Raw genomic sequence first — 18781 nt, 5'->3', positions numbered from 1 at the left:
ACAAACCCTTCTTAAGTGTTGTTTCTATGTGACCCTATTTGCGAAAACGACCCTTAACGGAAACGACCGTTGAACCATTTTTCAATGCGTTGTCAATGGACTTTCAATGCATTGATAATGATTTTCAACGCATTCTCAATGCATTTTCAACGTTTGTCAACGTTTCTCAAAGCATTGGAAAATGTTCTTCAATGCTTTCATAATGTTTTGCAACGCATTGGCAACGTTTTGTAGTAGAGACATAAAAACGTTTGATATGATAACTCTGGTAATCGAGGACTTCCCTTCCAATTCACGCACCCGGTTTACACGCACGCCTTGAATATTTCATTAGTCCTATAAACGTTAACCGAATTATAGTTTTTACACAAAGCTTGGAAGAAATTAGACAGACAAATACACTTTTTTCTCAAGGTGGTATTACTTCAGAAATTTGGTTAACTGCGAATACAGAATTGAAATGTAACAAACATAATCGAAACATTCCATGCATTATATTTTTAGCCGCGTTCTTGTTGTTTCCAGTTGAATGCACATCACAAACACGCCGCAGACCGCGCGGCGATCATGATCGCCATACTTTCTTGCACGTACCATTGAATTACCACAAACTGATCTCCAAAGACTGAAAGAGTTGCTGACTTACAGCAACGAATCTGCCGACATAATTATTTATTTTAAATGACATAACACGACGAGCGTGAAGTCTGTCACTGGTTCATGTGACAATGCAAGGAATAACAAGAACTCAAAATGTACAATTCGTGTTTAGTTTCTTTTAAAAAATCATTTAGAAATCATTTAAAATATGTTGACCAAGTTTATGCCAGCGAAAATTACAACAGTTAAAGTTTGCATTAATTCTTTGATCTGCTTTCTTGATAAGCTTAATGGTATGTCTGTTTTCTACGGAGGCATGAAACCACAGGCAAAATTCCTTGACCTCCACTTCTTGTGGAAGAGAGAAAGAAATGATGTATTCAAAGAAAAATAATAATAAAAAAACCCCGTGAATACATGCCGGAAAATCTTTGACATTTTTGATTGTCTAGCATTTAGCTTGATGACCTCTATTAACCTGCAGATTTTTGATGCGTGTCAGTTTACACTGACCTGACTCTTCCTTTCAAAATTCGCATTGTTGTAGCATGGAAAATAGCAACTAGGAATATTATAAGCTTGCAGAAATAAAAACTTGGAAACTAAGTAATTGAGGATACAACATTTTTGGCGGCAATTATGTACGTGACAAAAATGAAATACGGCGCGGTTCGGTCTTTCACATGTAATGTATTCACTACACAAAATGGGACAACGTAGGCCGCAGTTTCTAAGCACTCAGAATAGTTTCAACGTTGTAAAATGCCTTGTACTAGACCATTATTCGGAAATTGAAATCGTTTTTGACAATGGTTTTGATTCAATGCTCGGCAAATTCGAAATGTGGTAAAATAGAAAAAATTTTCAAAGCTTTTAACAAACGCGTCCAAATTTGTTCGTTCGTGTAATGATTTGGAAATGGTTTTCAATGGATTTTCGGATGCGTTGAAATGTGTTATCAATGTTTCAAAACACATTCCAAATGTTCTGCAACGATTTTGAAATGGTTTTCAATGAATACTTGTTTCGTTGAAATGCATTGTCAACGTTCCAAAACGCGTTGACAACGTTTTCAAAATGCATTCTCAACGTTTGAAAATGCATTGGCAATGGAAAATGGTTTAACGGTCGTTTCCGTTAAGGGTCGTTTTCGCAAATAGGGTCACCTATTACATTTTCTTAGCATTTGGCAGTTGGCTTGTTTTATAACCATGTTCAAAATCAGTTTGCTATACAATGTAGGAAATTAATTGTCATTTGTCTTATTCTATATTTTATTAAGTCCCATATTAGTCAATTATGCACAATGTACCCTATGTCAGAAATTCCCTTAGCCAATCTTAGTAATTAGAACTGACAACTTCAAAATATGGGTCATCAACTGGTAGACTGTCATTAAAGATCCAGTGAGAGGACCACGTATCTCGTCTTCAAAGCTTTTGATTTGAAATGTTATCGTACAATGATTCAATTTGATAGAGGGTGTAATTTGAACACTTTCAATGCTGTCTTGCAAATACAGTCAACTTCCTCTTTTGCAGACACCCTCGGGACTACGAGTTGGTGTCGTTAATATTGAGATTCCAAAATAGCAGGAATATATTTCAGGCAAACATCATGTAATTTATTTTTTCTGAGGATTTAACTGCTGTCCGTATTACATGTATCAGGGTGTTTGCAATAGCGAGGTGTCCGCAAGGCGAGAGTTAACCCTAATCACTGATTAGCCAATTATCAAGATGTCTTTGGACAACAGGTTTCCTCTGTCTCCAGTTGTATTTGTCTCTTATTCATGTTCTAATTTGCCAAATATCCACGAGATCGTGGGCCAATTTGATATCTGTAATGAGTCTTTTGTTTCTAATTGACTGCCATGACTGTCTTTCATAGCATTTTAATGGACATTGAAATCTCCTGTTATTAATTGATTGAACAACAGTTATTCTCATCAATTATAGACATAACATTCAAAAAGAAGGTACATTCAGGGTCTGAAATTAACTTTTTCCTAAGGAAGCCAACTGGCGACTAACCTAAAAATTTTGGTCGCCAGATGGAAGGGTTTGGTCGCCAAAAGCAAGTGTTATTGTTTTTTTTTTTTGGTTTCTTGCTTGCCGCGCCATGAGCGCGGCTTCACCTCTTAATTTGCTGCAAACTAAAGAAAACAATCTCTCTGGCCAGGGTATAATTTACCTTAATTTAAAGTAAAGCACAAAATTAAACCTTTCAAGAAAATGTTATCATTTAACACAATATACATACAACTATAAATGTTCTCTCTAATGTTCTTGCCAAGGCTTCGGATTTCTTTCTCTTATTATTTCCATTTAGTGGGAAGTATGCTGGTATCCTGTTAAGTTCTATGTTCAAGACATGGGGGCCCTCTTTCTATACCTAGACTCAACTAAGGATGCAATAAAAGTATCTGTTCTTCGCCGAAACGGAACGAAAACGCAACGATGATCAATAAGCTAGTGCCAGACCCTCACACTTTTTTGTTTTCGCCCGTGATATCCGTATTGGGAGAAGCCGCTGAAACAATATGGCGCCAGGAAAATATGGCGATCATAAAATCGTCGCTTTGTTTTACTACAACTTTTAGAAAAAGCCCTTTTACCTTGGAATGTCAAATGCTGATGGGACAAAAGGTTAGTCGCCTGCTGGCGACCATTTCTAAATTTCTGGTCCACAACACCTAATCTTTGGTCGCATTGGCGACCAGTCAGTCGCAATTTCGGACCTTGACGTTGCTCCCTGGTATTATTTTTATCATAGGGGTGTCTTGAAAAGGAAGACCCCCATAGACCCCAAATGCCCCAGACCCAAAGACCCCAAAACTTGAAAACGAAGACCCCCTATTTTATTTATTTATTTTTTGGGAGAGAAACGTTTCAACTAAATGTAATGAATATCAACAAAATGTAATGGATACTTGTACTCTCCTTTTGGATCCTATACTCGGGAGGGGGTGAGGGTTGATAATTTTAATTTTTTTTTTAGTACTTTTTTATTTGAGAATATTATTTACTTTTTTTTTCAACCTACTGTTCCCCAAAAAATGGTCTTTTCTGAGGGGAGTTAGGGGTTGAGACCAGTCTCAACTAAATGGTGTATTGTGTATACTTAGATCTTTTAGATCTTCCACCCCCGATGTTATACCCCCTCCCCCTGAAGGTTTTTTCTAAGGGAAAGGGGTGGGGGCTAATTGCCCTTACCCCTCACCCCCAAGGAAGGTTATTCCTGAAGGGAGAGTGTTGGGTTTAGAATTAAGTGTCGATTTGAAAGAGCCAGAAGACCCCCAATTTTCCATTTCCATCTTCTTTAAATCGTGCACTGTGTAGTATTAGCAAGTAGTAAGTTCCCTCTTCTTTTTCCAAATACCCTCTATTTCTTTGAAATCAGAAATATGAGTTAATTGCTTTGCAATCCCTTGTCTTCCAGTAATTAGTTTTAATGTACTCCTTTTTATTTTTTTACTAAAATGCAACTTTCCAATTTTAATTATCATTGGACATGGAAACAGCAACTTTTTATGGACACACTTGCCAAACACTAATGAAGAAATGATAAAACAATACATGAGACAATGCCTAATAAAACATGGAGTGATCGCAAACACACATGAACAAATAGCATAATATTACAAATAACTTCTTGGGTTGGCCTAGCACCCTTGTGCGTTTAAAACTCTGAGTAACTTCTTCAGGTATATTTCTGGGATGTTGACTGTACCTTCACCATTTACGGAACAACTAAAGCCATACTAGGAAAAACAATCAAGATATACATGTGTATGTTTGGTATTACATTTTTCTTCCTACATACTACTAGCGTGCGCAGTAGTCGAGCTCTTTTTGCAAAATATGTGAGGCCAGCAAATTTTCTTTTACCGAAGGCGGAACTTCAACTAAAGAACTATTAAAGTCTGACAGTTGTTGGAGCACTGGGTAACCACTTGTTTCTGTCGTTGGGGTCAGGGTACATCCAGCGTTCCTCGTGCGCCAAGAGAATGTCAACTGGTATTATTTTGGTTCTTCTTATGAAACCAGTTCTGCACTTTCGACATTCCTTTGCTTTTGGCGCCTCTTCCAGAAAGCACACCTTGAATGGCTTATCGTTGTGGTGAATAGCTGGATTGAATTCAACAGGAACGTGTGTGCTAGTATGTTGATCTTTTGATTTTCCTGACTGTGCAACATGCCACGGATTCTTATTTCTAGAGCTCTTTTTCCCTGCAGAACCGCTGTTTGGTTGGACCAGGCCAGCTCTCTATGCCTGGTCACTCGGCTTCAAACGCTGTGCATGTAGATGGCTTTCGATAATTTTTTCTTTAATTGCAATGGAGATACTGTGCTTACAAATAGAGTCGTGTTTGTATGAGTTACAAACACAAGTCACATAAGTATCATTCTTCATGCATGTGTAGTAGCCACCTTTGGTGTTCCTAATTGCCACAAAAAAACTTAACGGATTTCCCATTCTCAAAGAGGTTGGGCTGCCTCTGAAAGGCATGGGGACTATTTATTAACCTTCGCACTTCTTCAATGATACTCCTTGTCAATTTTAGCGAGTACTTGGCACGTCTTGGAACTCTTGGGGAATTTGCGCACTTGACATTAATTTTTGGTTGCTGTCAACCCGTATTTTTTTCTGTTGCAGTACATTGTCAACTGTCAGTTCATTGAATTTGTCGATGTACTCCTGCTTCTGATGCTCCGTAAACTCTCCGCACCATGTTTGGGGAGTAAGTTCCAGGTATTTGCAGCTCTTTGCAAGCTTGTATTCGTCACTTCCACCGTACAAGGCAGCCGTCACCTCCTCCAATTGATGTACAAATGTCGGTTGAAAGGCTTCTGTTACGAATTGTAATTTTGACAGATCTTGTTTGCCTTTGTCGTTCTTCATAAACAGTTCCTTATGATGAGTTAATACGTTATTTAAACTTTCGGATTGATGCGCGTAGCACCGTTCCGGCTTTCCTTGATTGTCCAGTGGGACGTGTGCTTTAGAGCGGGCCCTTGCTATCATCTTTTTGGCCATGATATCAAAGTTCTTGTCAAGGTACTGCCAAAATTATGACTGGTTATCACCATCTTACTGCGGAAGCTCCTTCTCTTTCTCTTCTTAAATGACAATTTTGAAAATTGAGGAATGGATAATTGAAAAATAGATTCCATTTTACCATGCGTTTGTACTCTGATAACACAGATGACTTCAAAACATGGTAAAAACAAGGAAGTACCTTATGAGCCCCAGGAGGAGTTCATCCGGCATTAAAACTAAACAAACTATTTAACATCAAAGTTCACATGGAGAGATATATTGTTAAACTTAAACTTGAAAGGAAATTCAACATTTAGTATTTTATGAATGGAAGGAAACACTGACTGTTAGCAGATTGAGAAAAGGTACGCTAACTCTGCAAGTATGGAACAAAAGATATGCTGAGTCTGTTTGAATCCTAAGTAGTTAACTAATTAAATATTCTTTTCAAGAAAATTAGCTGTTGAAAAGGTGATGCACAGAGTTCAAATGTCCACATTTACTGGACCTAGTTTGAATACACCTGATGAATACATTTGTCTGTTTACAGCTACATGTCCATACTAGTGTTTAAATAGATATCTTTAATTGTTAATTATTGGTATGTACTTCTAAAACAGTAAAATACTATACTAGAAGTTTAAATAAATAAATAAATAAATAAATAAATAAATAAATAAATAAATAACTAAATAATTCAGAAAGAAAACAGTAAATACTGTAATAAAAAGATATAAGCTAACATTCACATATATATATATATAAGTGTGGGATCACTTGAGATGGCTTTATGGCCTTACCTCTATCCTAGCATCCACACTGCACTGATAAGGCCCAAAAGGACATTACTGTCCCGCAGACATTACTGTCCGCAGTTATATACATGTAATTATATGTATATATACATCAATCGTTTCTACATTTCTGAAATACAAGCTTTAAAACCATTCAACTAGTCAGGAATCACAGGCAATGTTAAATTGCTCCAGATCCTAATTGACTTGGAAGATGTGAATTTCTTGTTGTGGGTGAGATCTCCGCTGGTAAGGAGATGCCAACAAGACCTTTGTAGATTTTGTAAGAACATACATGCTTATAGTCTGTGATGCTCTAGAGAATCCCATATCTCTTACTAACAAACGGTCAATGTTTGCAAAACCTTCCTAACATATTCCCTTCCTTAAATCTTGACATCCTTGTCAAGCAAAATGATAACACTTTTAAAGTTGTTGCATAAAGGCAAGTGGAGGAATAGCAAATCCCTGAACATAATGTAATCAGGGCTAAATAACAATAAAAGTTACTGATCAGATGTGTGACCATGGACTGTTCATAAATTCAATTGTTAAATGAAAGAACTGTCGAACCAAAAGTCAGTGCTGTCAATAAGGTCCGGTAGCCGGCCAAAACAGCCGGCTACATGTAGTTTCGTCTCACCTTACTGTTAATTTTAGTAAAAAACTTAAAATAAGGAAAAGATTCAACAAAAATAACTGTGAGACATCCGCCTCAAACGTCTGAGACGAAATAAAGGCACATTTCAGGAGTTTTAAATGTGTTTATCCTTGCTGCGTGCAGTGGAAATTGATCGAAGGGGACGTGGAACGCCTGCGACATTTTCAGAGAACAGGATCCAGCAAGAAACCGGCTCAAAATAATGAAGTAATAATAATAACCCCGCAAAAATAATTGTAAAACATCCGGTTCAAACGTCTGGGTCTAAGTAAAGGCACATTTCAGTTGTTTTAAACGTGTTAACCTTTCAGTGGAAGTATAGAAAGTTGAAGCAGATCGAAGGGTCGTGGAACGCCTGGGACATTTTCACAGGACTAGATCCCAGGTTTTCGCATGTCAGAAGAAAGTGCATATGAATCTGATATGGACAACTTACTTTAACTTCAGTATTGTTACCAATTAGTGTACACCAGGTCGCCAAAGGACAAAGCCGAAAGGACAACATGAACTTAAAACATTGAATGTATTTTTTGAATCAGCATTTGAAGATTTATCATTTCACTCTTTTCTAAAAGCCAGTGATTGAGATTTTGAGGTAAAGAACGCTTGTAATAAACATAGAATATGGTTAATATAGTTTTAATTTTAAACGTTGAAAATAGCATTTCCAAGCATCTAAATTTCAAAATTTTCTGGGGGGGGGGGGGGGGGGCATGCCCCCAAACCCCCCAGAGAAGCTTGCGCCTTCGGCACTCGAAAAGAAGGCTGCCGTCTACTTTCCCAGTGAGGACATCTACTTCAAAACTTATTGACAACACTGCAAGTGGATAAAAACATGGGAGAAATATGGTTTGTTTTGCATGCCAAATAATTCGTCATTCTGTTATGAAAGTGTCTATCTAGTGTCTGTCTAGGAATAGCCTCAACAATGTACATACTATGAGTAGGCACAGAAAGAGACAGACCATACCAAGAGGGAGTAATGGGATACCCTCTTTCCATTTCAGATTCCCAGGCCCCCTTTTGTACTATGTCCAGATCAGCTTCTGAGGGGTCTATCCTTCTATAGAGATTGTCAGATAAAGGAAGCTTCCAAGAACAGGCAGACTTGACTTGTGCTTTTCAGTCTTCTTGTTGTCTTCGGATCTTTTAAAGGTGATTTTGTTGTTGTGGGGTCAATGAAGGCTTGGTTCATTTGCAGAAAATCTCGGCCTGCATGATGTGAAAATCATCATAGGGTAATCCTCCCTAATACTGGGACATGCTCTCTATTGACTGTTTGGATCATCTGGAGAAACATTTCATCTATGACTGATAACCATGCAGCAGTGTCCACAAGTAACTGAACTCCTTGTCCTGCAATTACACTGCTGGTTGACAGATCACTGGAATGGAGACTTGTATGTGTCTGTGGCAAATGTTTCTGTACTTTCTCTGGATTACTTGTCCCTGTGTCAACACCTGTTTTGCTGAGTTCCCATTTTGTTCCGACATCATTTCGTTGCAAGTGCAATCTTGGACGTTTAAGATTTTTCTGCTCACACTTGTTTGATCTAGGTGAGAGGAAATCTAGTCTGAGCAATCTTCCACATCAGTATCAATATTCAGAGATTGGGAAGGAAAAACAGGCATATGGGCTTATTTTCCCTGGCTTTCAAACGTTATGCGCCATTTCTAAAAATTATGGGCCATTGCAGTAATGGGGTGGGCCAGAAGAAAAGAAATTTGGGTGTTTTTGTAAGTGATGTAACTTTTGATAGCGTGTACAGTGGCAATTATACAGTATGTTTCAGTTAACATTATAATGAAATAGTTTTATTTATGTCTCACTTTAAGCAATGAAACTCAACAGCTGTCAACTTCAGATGAAGAGCAATCAATGCACTATACCTATGAATGTGTTTATTTCCTTACTGTGTTGAAACAATGCTGTTTCTTTAACGGTAAACTGTTGACTGTGCATACTCAATCACCTTATTTACATTGCTTACTCACTAGAGAACTGCAGAAACAATTCTGAGAGATAATCACTAACTCAACTAGTGTTAAAACTTGTAGCAAATGATTAATCACACAGGATAAATTATGGATTCTGACTCTGACTAGCTGAATCAACTTAACTTTGGCACTGACACTGACTTGTGTTCAAACATAGATTCAAAACAAATATTCATGCATGACTGTAATTTTCTCCAGATAGTACTGAGAGCTGTTATAACCTGGAGATTATTTCAGCTAAGCATAGTGCAAACTACAGTGCTGATGTGGCAATCCAATGTTAAAAATAAAAAAAAAAATTCAAAAATTGTTTAAAGTCTCAGTCTTGATCAAAGTAAATAAAGGGTCCCATAACTTCCTAAACAATTTTTTTTAGAATTCTTCCTGTGTGACTGCGGCCACAGCTGAGTGCCTCTTGTGAGAGGTGTCTACTTATGGGAGGTTATGTGCCTACATGTGACTTAGGAGAGGCGGCTGCCGAGAAGAGTTCTGTTAGCGGAGATTTGACTGCATCAGTATTCAGACAGGGTATTCAGTCAAACCTCTAATGCGTACCTTCTGTGGGAGTATGGCCCTTTTAAGCGGCCACTAGAGATTCCACACGAACTCTACATTATTAACTGAATATCAAACCTCCACAAGGGGATGCCTCTAGTAAGCAGACACTTGGCTTCTCCTGAAATAAAACAGACACTGATATTTGGCCCTCATGGGGTCTGTAGGCAGGAGGTTCAAATTGTTCAACTGTGCATTCATTGTACACAATTTGTTCATTAGATTAAAAAAAAAAACACGTAAATTTGGGGATGAGATATAGTGAACTTTTAATTCTTGTTTTCATACCAATTTTTCCACTATCTGGTTGATCCCTTACCTGACTATTGATCCAGGTTGCTGTTATAATTTCGAGGGCTGTCCCTTTCCCATTGCCCCCTTTTTACAACATTAACAGATGCATAAAAACTAATTTTACTTTCCCAGGGAATCCATTCCCTCTTAATATATAACAACGACAAACTTTCAATTTCCTTTCCTTTCATTGCTTTCCTTAGCTTGGGAATTTTGTTTACACCACAGTAGCCTTAATTATGTGCCAGCCATCATCAAAATAGAAATCAAATTTGATGGCGTTTTTGTCTTCTATATTCTTTTGCTCGACTTCCACCCGTACGGGAACTGCTTGATGTTTTCGTTTAGCATCATCACACTACAACAAAGCTTGTTGATACTGCTCCTGGTAGAATGAACCCTTCACTCTAAAGCTCTCCTGCTGCAGGTCATCATTACTTTCGTCTTCATCGGAACCCTCATTGTCATCGTGCAAATTCAGCGATTCCAAGTCAGGAGGCTCAGGTCCACTTGTGGTATCACTTTGATCTGGCATAAAAGGCACCAAACATGGCATGCTTGGTGTGAAATAGCCGCAGTTGCATTCTGCTCGAGCGAGGTCAACAGGATGACAAAATACATCGATCACACTGGCTTCCTGAATGTTCGAAGGCTGCACCACAGCCGTAGAACAATTTCGACGCAAAATTTCAAAATCCGAAATGAAAGCTCCAGTTGATTCTTGAGTTTTGTCCTCAGGATTTACAAACTGTAGAAAAATCAGACAAAGCGCTTTTCAATGCACTGTTTCATCCACATCAAAATAGCCTATATTTATTTACACATCTGTAAAACCAAGTGAACAAAAGCCGACACTTATACACAAATTTTCATTCATCTCGGGGCTTACAGATGAATTCGGATCCTTTTTAGTAAATAAAAATGATAAACTTACGGTAATGTCGCAACTGCAATTGATTCAAATGAGGACAGGACTCCATAAACTGTCATACAGCTTATCGACAGGCCGATCTTTAATGAATTTCGGGACCAAAGAGACCCTTCATTTCGACATTTTTTTGTAATTTGTTTATTTTTATTTTAGCACACGTTACAATACTTAAAGAAATTGGTTAACTAATTACAGTTTACAGCTTATCTACATCGTACCAAGAGGAAACAAAGGAAAAGTTGCAATTTACAAAACACTGCTCAGAATAAGTTACTTAAAAACACGAAACAGTGCTTACAAATAACTACTTACAAGAACTTATTTACAAAACACTGCTTTCAAACCTACTATTCGCAACTAGTGAATAACATGAAGAAGGAATGAAAAAAAAAAAGACCGAAAAAATATTATGAATTAAATAGCAAATTTAAGAAGACCAAACTTAATGTAGGATATGATAAGGTTAATTAAATTTTCCGCTAGGTGTTTAAAGCTGCTACTAACTTTTCCCATTTTTTAAAATGAGTAGTGAGTTTATCCCTCTCCCTCGCAATATGGAGTTCGATATTATAAACACATCTTATCCTTCATTTCGACATGCTATCGACGTAACTCTAGTGAGTTTCCTTGCAACAAAGTACAGCACAGGAGAAGCCTTTCAGGTGAACATTAAAATCTTCTCTTGACACGCAGTGTATGTAGATCAGCCTTGTTATCCGCCAAGCAAAGCATTTTGCATCGAAGCACATTTCCAATGAAACCCGCCATTTGTGACAGAAACTCACTCTATCTTACCCTGGTAACAGAAAGCTTTGACGTAGGATTTAAGTAAACTTTAACTTATGCTTTCAGTTGTGCTAAATCTGTAGTCGACAAAAATTCTGAAGAGCTTTTATGAAGGGAAAAAGTAAACTGTGTTTAACTACATAGCTTTTAAACATGTTTAAGCCTTGGTGTGAATGGGGCATTACGCCTTGACCATATGATCAAAGGACTTACATTGAGCGCATTGGCAAGGGTGAGGTCATAGGGCAGAGGCATCTAGGATGGTAGTGTACAGCCTGGTGTCCAGAATGTTGAGACAAGTGCCAGAGTCATTCTGCAGGTTCTTTGCATATGCTATACAGGAGTGGATAGCGAACATATAAACTGGGGACCAGCGAAATGTGGGATTAGCAAATTGAAATTGCTTGCGATATGAGGCTGGCTTGGTGTAGCGGGTGGGTTGTGTAGCCATTATCAGGTTTTTGTACACGTTCCATGCTTGCAGCCACGTGTCAAATGAATCAATATGGGGTTTGCGCGGGCCTTTAACTACATATGTGATGCTATTATTGCCTTGAGCAGGGAGCACGTTGGTGCTGGCGAATGGCACTGAAGATCGCTCTCCGGTTAGAAAAGGTATTGGCGAAAATTATTTCTTCTAGTCAATCCGGTTACGTAAAAGGGAGATACATTGGCGAAAGTATAAGATTAATCAAAGATGTCATGGATTTCACAAAAGTAAAAAACTTGCCTGGGATTGCCGTTTTCTTAGACTTCGAGAAAGCTTTCGATTCAGTAGAATGGGACTTTCTTCAAATATGTCTTCAATCTTTCAATTTCGGCCCACAACTTAGGTGTTGGGTTAGCATTTTTTACAACAGCATTACTAGTTGCGTTTTAAATAATGGGTATGCATCAAATCACTTCTTCGTAGAACGAGGAGTACGTCAAGGCTGCCCCCTTTCAGGTATGCTTTTTATTACTGCAATTGAAGTTTTAGCTCAAAAAATTAGAAAGTCCAATGATATAGAAGGTATAAAAATTCAAGATAATAGAATAGTTAAATTATCACAATACGCAGACGACACTACAGCTATTCTCGCCAATGTTTATTCCGTTAGTAACCTTTTTGCACTGCTCTCCCGATTTGAAAGATGCGCCGGATTAAAGATAAATGTATCAAAATCTGAGATTTTATGGCTCGGCTCAATGAGAAATAGGAAAGACGGAAATTTAAATATTCAAGTAAGAGATGAACCTGTGTACGCTTTAGGTACTAGCTTCTCTTATGATGAAAAGTTATCAGACCAGAGAAACTTCCTCGACAAGCTAGCAAAGTTACAGAAAACCTTAAATTTCTGGTCCCAAAGGGACATCTCAGTTTATGGAAGAATAAATATTGTCAAAACATTAGCCCTTTCGAAGGTCATTTTTATGTTTAGTTCTTTGGAGACACCGCCTTACTTCGTAGAGGAAGTGAACAGAAAGATTTTCTACTTTGTATGGAATCATAAACCTGCGAAAATCAAAAAGTCAACTTTAATAAAATCTAAGAAAGAAGGTGGCTTGGAAATGAAAGATTTCGTTATCTTTGACAAAGCTTTAAAACTAAACTGGGTAAACCGTCTATGTTCAGACCATGACTCTCCATGGAAATATATTCCAACCTCTCTTCTTGCTAATGTCTGCGGCGCCTTCTTATTTTAGTGTAATTATGACTGCAAACTTCTTTGCCTAAGTGAACACCTTCCCAGATTTTACGAAGACATCATTACCTATTGGCCGAAAATTGCTGTAAGCTGTCCCTAAAACAAAGCTGAGGTGTTAAATCAAGTGATCTTGAACAATAGGTTTTTAATTGTTAATAAAAAATCGATCTATTTTCCGCACTGGCATCGGACTGGAATCATTTACATTTCAGATTTATTTGACGCAGAAAAGAACTGTTTTCTATCTTTTAACTCCCCCTGTGAAAAATATAACGCAAAGTATAAATTTCTGCAATACTACAGCATGCTTTCTTCTGTTCCTCCCTTCTGGAAAAAGCTATTAAATTCTAGCAAACGACCCCACATCGCATCTGTTAACTCAATTAGCGACTCATTGTCATGCAAAGCTTTATATGAAAAACTACTATCTCTAGAAACATTACCACCATATGGTTTACAAAAGAATAACTTAAGTAAAGTGTACCTTTTACCCTTTAATGTCACAAACGAAACAAAATTGACGATGTTTCAGTATAAGATCATTCATCGCCTCCAAATAGTTTATTGCATAAAATGAAAAAAATTGACTCTCCAAATTGCCCATTTTGCCCTTCTGAGATCCATACTATTTGGCACTTGAATATAGAATGTTCGCAAGCCAACTCTTTCTGGGTAGAATTTCAAGACTGGTATGGTAACCAAAGTGGAAGGAAACTCCACCTTTCAAAGTTAGATGTTTTATATGGTGTATTTCACTCCTCTTGTTACTGTTTAGCCCTAAATCATCTCATCATTATAGGAAAATACTATTTATACATTATACATCAACTCCAATGCCAGAAATAAAGTTCAGTTTGGTGAATTTAAATCTCTAGTTCGCGACAAATTGGTATTAGAAAGATACACCGCGAGTAAATCAGGCACACAAACTAAATATATCAAAAAGTGGGATTTCTTACAAAATATTTAGTTCTTCTTTCTCTACTGTGTGTTTTACAAAAACTTTTTTTGATATTTACTTTATCAATATATATATATATTGTTTTGTTTACGGTATTAGTAATGTTATAATTGAAGTTAGTAGTGAATAGTATGTACAGCCACATTGTAAGTAATTAAGCTACGTAATTGTAAGTAATCTGTAGTGAAAGCATTGTAATATAATGTAAGTAATGTGTTCAAGTGGCTCGCATTTACGATCCGATCCATGTATGTATTGTTCGTGAGCACTTTGACCGCTTCTGGGTAGCCTGCCTTGTTCTCTTGCGCTGTTTTTCTTAGAGCTATTTGCGCCATGGCGGGTGCAGGCTTGTCCCCAAATGTCAGAACTGTTTTGACAAAAATGTCAGGCTCTCTGTTTCCATATTTCTCAATAGAAAGTGGTGTACATGTTGATGTACATGTTGAATAAGAATCCAATGATACATCTTGGAGATGTCTCCCACTACTGCAACGTCCTTCTCTCAAAATCTTAAGACAACCCCAAACATGCCATTTAAAAGGTCGAGACCTTTTTTCCAGTAATCATTCAGCGTATGTCCTTGGAATGCAGAGGATGAATTGAAAACAATTCGAACAGGTGTGCTCTTTTTGTCTGGCCTCAGTACAGCGTTATGTGGAATGTAATAAACAGGACCATGATACTCATCTTGTTCTTGCTTTGAAAGCTTTCGCGCAAATTTCATGCTTTCCATTTCTTTCATCTGTTTGCAGTAAGCTTAGGCTTGTTCAGGATTTCTTTTCAGCCGTCGTTCTGTTGATTCTAGACGTTTTATTGCCAAATTTCTGTTGTCTGGCAGCGGATTATGTTCTTTCCTCCACTGGTAAGGGATCATCCATTGGTTTTCGACTTTGAAACACGACTCCTCTATGAGCTTGGTTTCTTCTCTTTCTGTTTGAGTCAGTTTGTCTGCATCGCAGACACAGGGTTTCACGGCAACCCCCATGGCTTCCATTGTCCAGAAGTCTGTTAAGTCTACGGGCATAGCATACTTGACAAATAATATACCACTCACTGGCTGAACGTTTCCTGATGAACCTCCAAACATCACCCATCCCAATGGTGTTTGTCTTGCTACATGCTCTTTTGCTTGTTTGGTCTCGCCTGTATGCATGTGAGCATGACCAATTCCTATAAGGATGTCAATCGGTCCCCTTCCACGTCGGATCTTCTCGTTTTGCAGTCCCAGGAGCTCAGTAATCTGTGAAGTTGGAACTGGAGGAATGTCATCACTGATGCTTGGAATTCCGATGGCTTTTATCAAATACTTCTTGCGGTCATCTGCCGAACTGACTGGTATGCGGTACTCTTTCTTTCTCAAAGTTTCTTCTTCTCTGCCAACTTTTGTTATGGTCACCAAGATATCCCTTCCCTTGAGTCCTAGTAGCTCAGCAGTGTCGGAGGAGGAGGACGTTTCCTTTTTTTTGGATTCCATTCTGTCAGTAAATGTTTGCTGCCATTACTGGAAGAAGACCTTCGCCAGCCGCGACAGCTGCTACTCCTATTTTGAATGCGTTGCTTTTGTGCAGAAGTGGATGATGAAAGTGTTCGGAGTTTTTACACATCCAACATTTGTGCCAAGTTGCGTTACCTTTGTTGCTTGCATCTCCCAGGAAATGATTAACTGAACGTTGGGTACTTGAACCGGTTCTCAATGGCGCTGTTGCACGCATCTGTGACTTCATTTCAATGGTCATCCAGTCCATAAGCACTTGCAATGTTGCCTTCTTTCGGTCTCGTTCTAGGTCCCTAGAGCACACTTTCCAGTCATCTGTTGACATCTTTTGTTCGCTAATGGATAGCATGTGACTGTTATCCATATCGCTTAGAACACCCACTTCTTTAAGAGTGTAATAACACTGCTTAACCAAGTATACTAGATCGCAGAATCTAGCGTCTTCTCCGTTATGAGGGCGCGAAACTTCACAACATCTTGTGTTATGGTGTCCGATACAAATCTTGGATCGCCATAAATGGAATCTAGATATTCCCGCGCGGTGTCGTAATCTGTCCCAATCCCTTCAATTAAATCTAGGGGCTTCCCTTGGAGACATGTACGTAAAAAGGTGATCAAGTCTTGTTTGGTATACCGGGCTTCGATTGCGTGTTTAAAATCAGCTTTAAAAATTTGCTTATTCCCTCACGTCTCCAGCGAACTTTGGTAGCTTCGGTTTTTCCATTTTAAAACCACAGGCGTTACTTGGAGGACTTGGGATTTGGGACTTGAACATTGTCATTGACACCATTGTCACCACTACTAGGGGGATGTTGCATGTTTTCTTGTACAGCATTGACAATAGAGACCTGTTCATTATCATGAAAACTGCTGCCGGAAACCACATCCCCTTCAGATTGCATATTTGAAATTCGGATCATACTTGACTGACTACTCACGGTTATTTCCTTATCTTCACCATTTTGTAAGGTCTGTTTCTCTGGACTAACTAAACTGTCCAAGTACATCTTAGCCAGCATTACATAGTTCATGAAAGAACCCTGGCATTTGTTTATCCAGATCTCAGCTTCTTCAAACTCCGCATCATCATCTATAAGTGTCGTGTAATTTTTTATGTTTAACTACCAGGTCGTTGTATGCTTCTTCAACTTTACTTAAGGCGTCTTTTACCTCCGATTCAGGCCATTTAAAGTCAACAATGTGAGTCAGCCAGTTACCAGAATCCATCGGTACATAAACACACAAGTAAAACTATCAGCTAGAATTACAGCACTGAAACTTACTTCTTTGACAATGTCTAGTAAGATTGTTTCACGGGTCAGCAACAGATAAAACAGTTCACGGTGTAACAGAAGACGGGTCAACAAAACAGGTCAGCAAAACATGCACGTATCTTCGAATCTAAAATATCTGAACCAAAAGCAGGCCTATTCACATGGCTTAATTACGTAACTTAGTGTCAATCAAAATCAATCAGGAAATCAAGTTAATAATTCATTGTGTTAACAAAACAAAAACAATACCTCATACTTCATCCATGATCATCACAAATTAGCATAATTTATGATAAACAGGATTTTTAAAAAATTTTTTTTTTTTCGGATGTGTGATATTTGTTGGGGTGATGTATAAGTGTTGTAGGAAGCAAAATAAGCCCTACTCAACCCCTTACTATCCTTGTTTTATCTAACTTAAAATGCTGATTATTTTACAGTTATACTCGTGTAACCTAATTTACAATGCAGACCTCTCATGGTTATACCTATGTAAGTACAATTTCTTTTGCGTACATGATATTTGTGGAATTCCCCTGCACCCCCTAAATAACAATCACTGTTTATACATGAAAAGTTCAATTTACAATATAGGATGACTAAAATGAAGGTCATTGGTCATAATCTACGGAATGGAACTACTAGAAACAATTTTTCTTCTTTAGTTATGTGCATGTGGCAGTTACACAGCGGAGCACTGCAATAAGTTTGAACCCTAGAATCTATTCTCTTTGTCTTCCAACACACCACACACATTCTCCTTTCATCACCAACAATGGGTATGTGTTTCGGTCAGGAATGGCCATGGTCAGATGGAGGAGGAGGAGGTGGCTTTGCAGAGACATGGACCAGCAGATGGTCATAATCAGGAAAATCACACTGCTGCCTTACTATTTCCTCTCTGAAGTGAGTGAGAGAGTAATCAGCCCTGCGTTTCAAAGCTGGCTCAGGAAATTGTGCCTGGTGTTCTTGGAATAAAATAAAGCTATTCACAACCGCCATATCTATAAGGTGGAAATAAAGAGTTTTCCACCACTTAACACACTTTCTTTCAAAACATTCTGAGTGCCTAGGATCTGGTTAGACCGGTCAACTGCTTTCATGAAGTCATTGTAGTGACCAGTGGCCCCAGGTTGTGGGACCTTAACAGAGGTTTACGCACCCGATTTACTTTCAATAGTGGTTATTACCAGGACTACCTTATTATCTAACCACTGGATTGCTAGCCAGGGAGGGTCCCTTTCCCATCGCATACTACCCCTATCCTTTCCTTTAGCCCAATGTTTGCCATTCTTGAGATTTACCAGAAAATATCTCCTAGTTTCTGAAATAGTTCCTGTGGCTGCAACACCACAAGCAAACAAGTCCTTGAAAAGGGTAACAGAAGTATAAAAGTTGTCAACGTATAAATGGTAACCTTGATTGACAAAGGGGTCCATTAATTTCATGACAACACCATAGCCAAGCCCATTTGCACTGACTTCCCGCCCTGCGGCCCTACCGATGTAGACGTTGAAGTCAATGCTATAGCCATTAGAGCTGTCTGCCCGCACCCACAGTTTGATTCCCCATTTTATGGGCTTGTCCTTGATGTACTGTCTAATCCCTGACCTATGCCTACTTTTGACCATTCGTTCATTGATGGCCACATTCTGCCTGGGTTGATACAAACTCAGGCATTTACCTTTGAAATATTCTATG

The 18781-nt window shown here is 38.4% G+C and overlaps 1 pseudogene; it reads right to left on the bottom strand.

Moving 5' to 3' along the window:
* Positions 1–14734: 14734 nt before the first annotated feature.
* LOC146450984 (uncharacterized) lies at positions 14735–16956 on the bottom strand (annotated as a pseudogene).
* Between the last annotated feature and the right edge of the window lie 1825 nt (positions 16957–18781).

The sequence above is a fragment of the Pavona decussata genome, unplaced genomic scaffold, assembly GCF_977016875.1.
Source record: "Pavona decussata unplaced genomic scaffold, jaPavDecu1.1 SCAFFOLD_416, whole genome shotgun sequence".
Classification (NCBI taxonomy): domain Eukaryota; kingdom Metazoa; phylum Cnidaria; class Anthozoa; order Scleractinia; family Agariciidae; genus Pavona; species Pavona decussata.
This window is presented reverse-complemented; position numbering and strand designations above follow the sequence as displayed.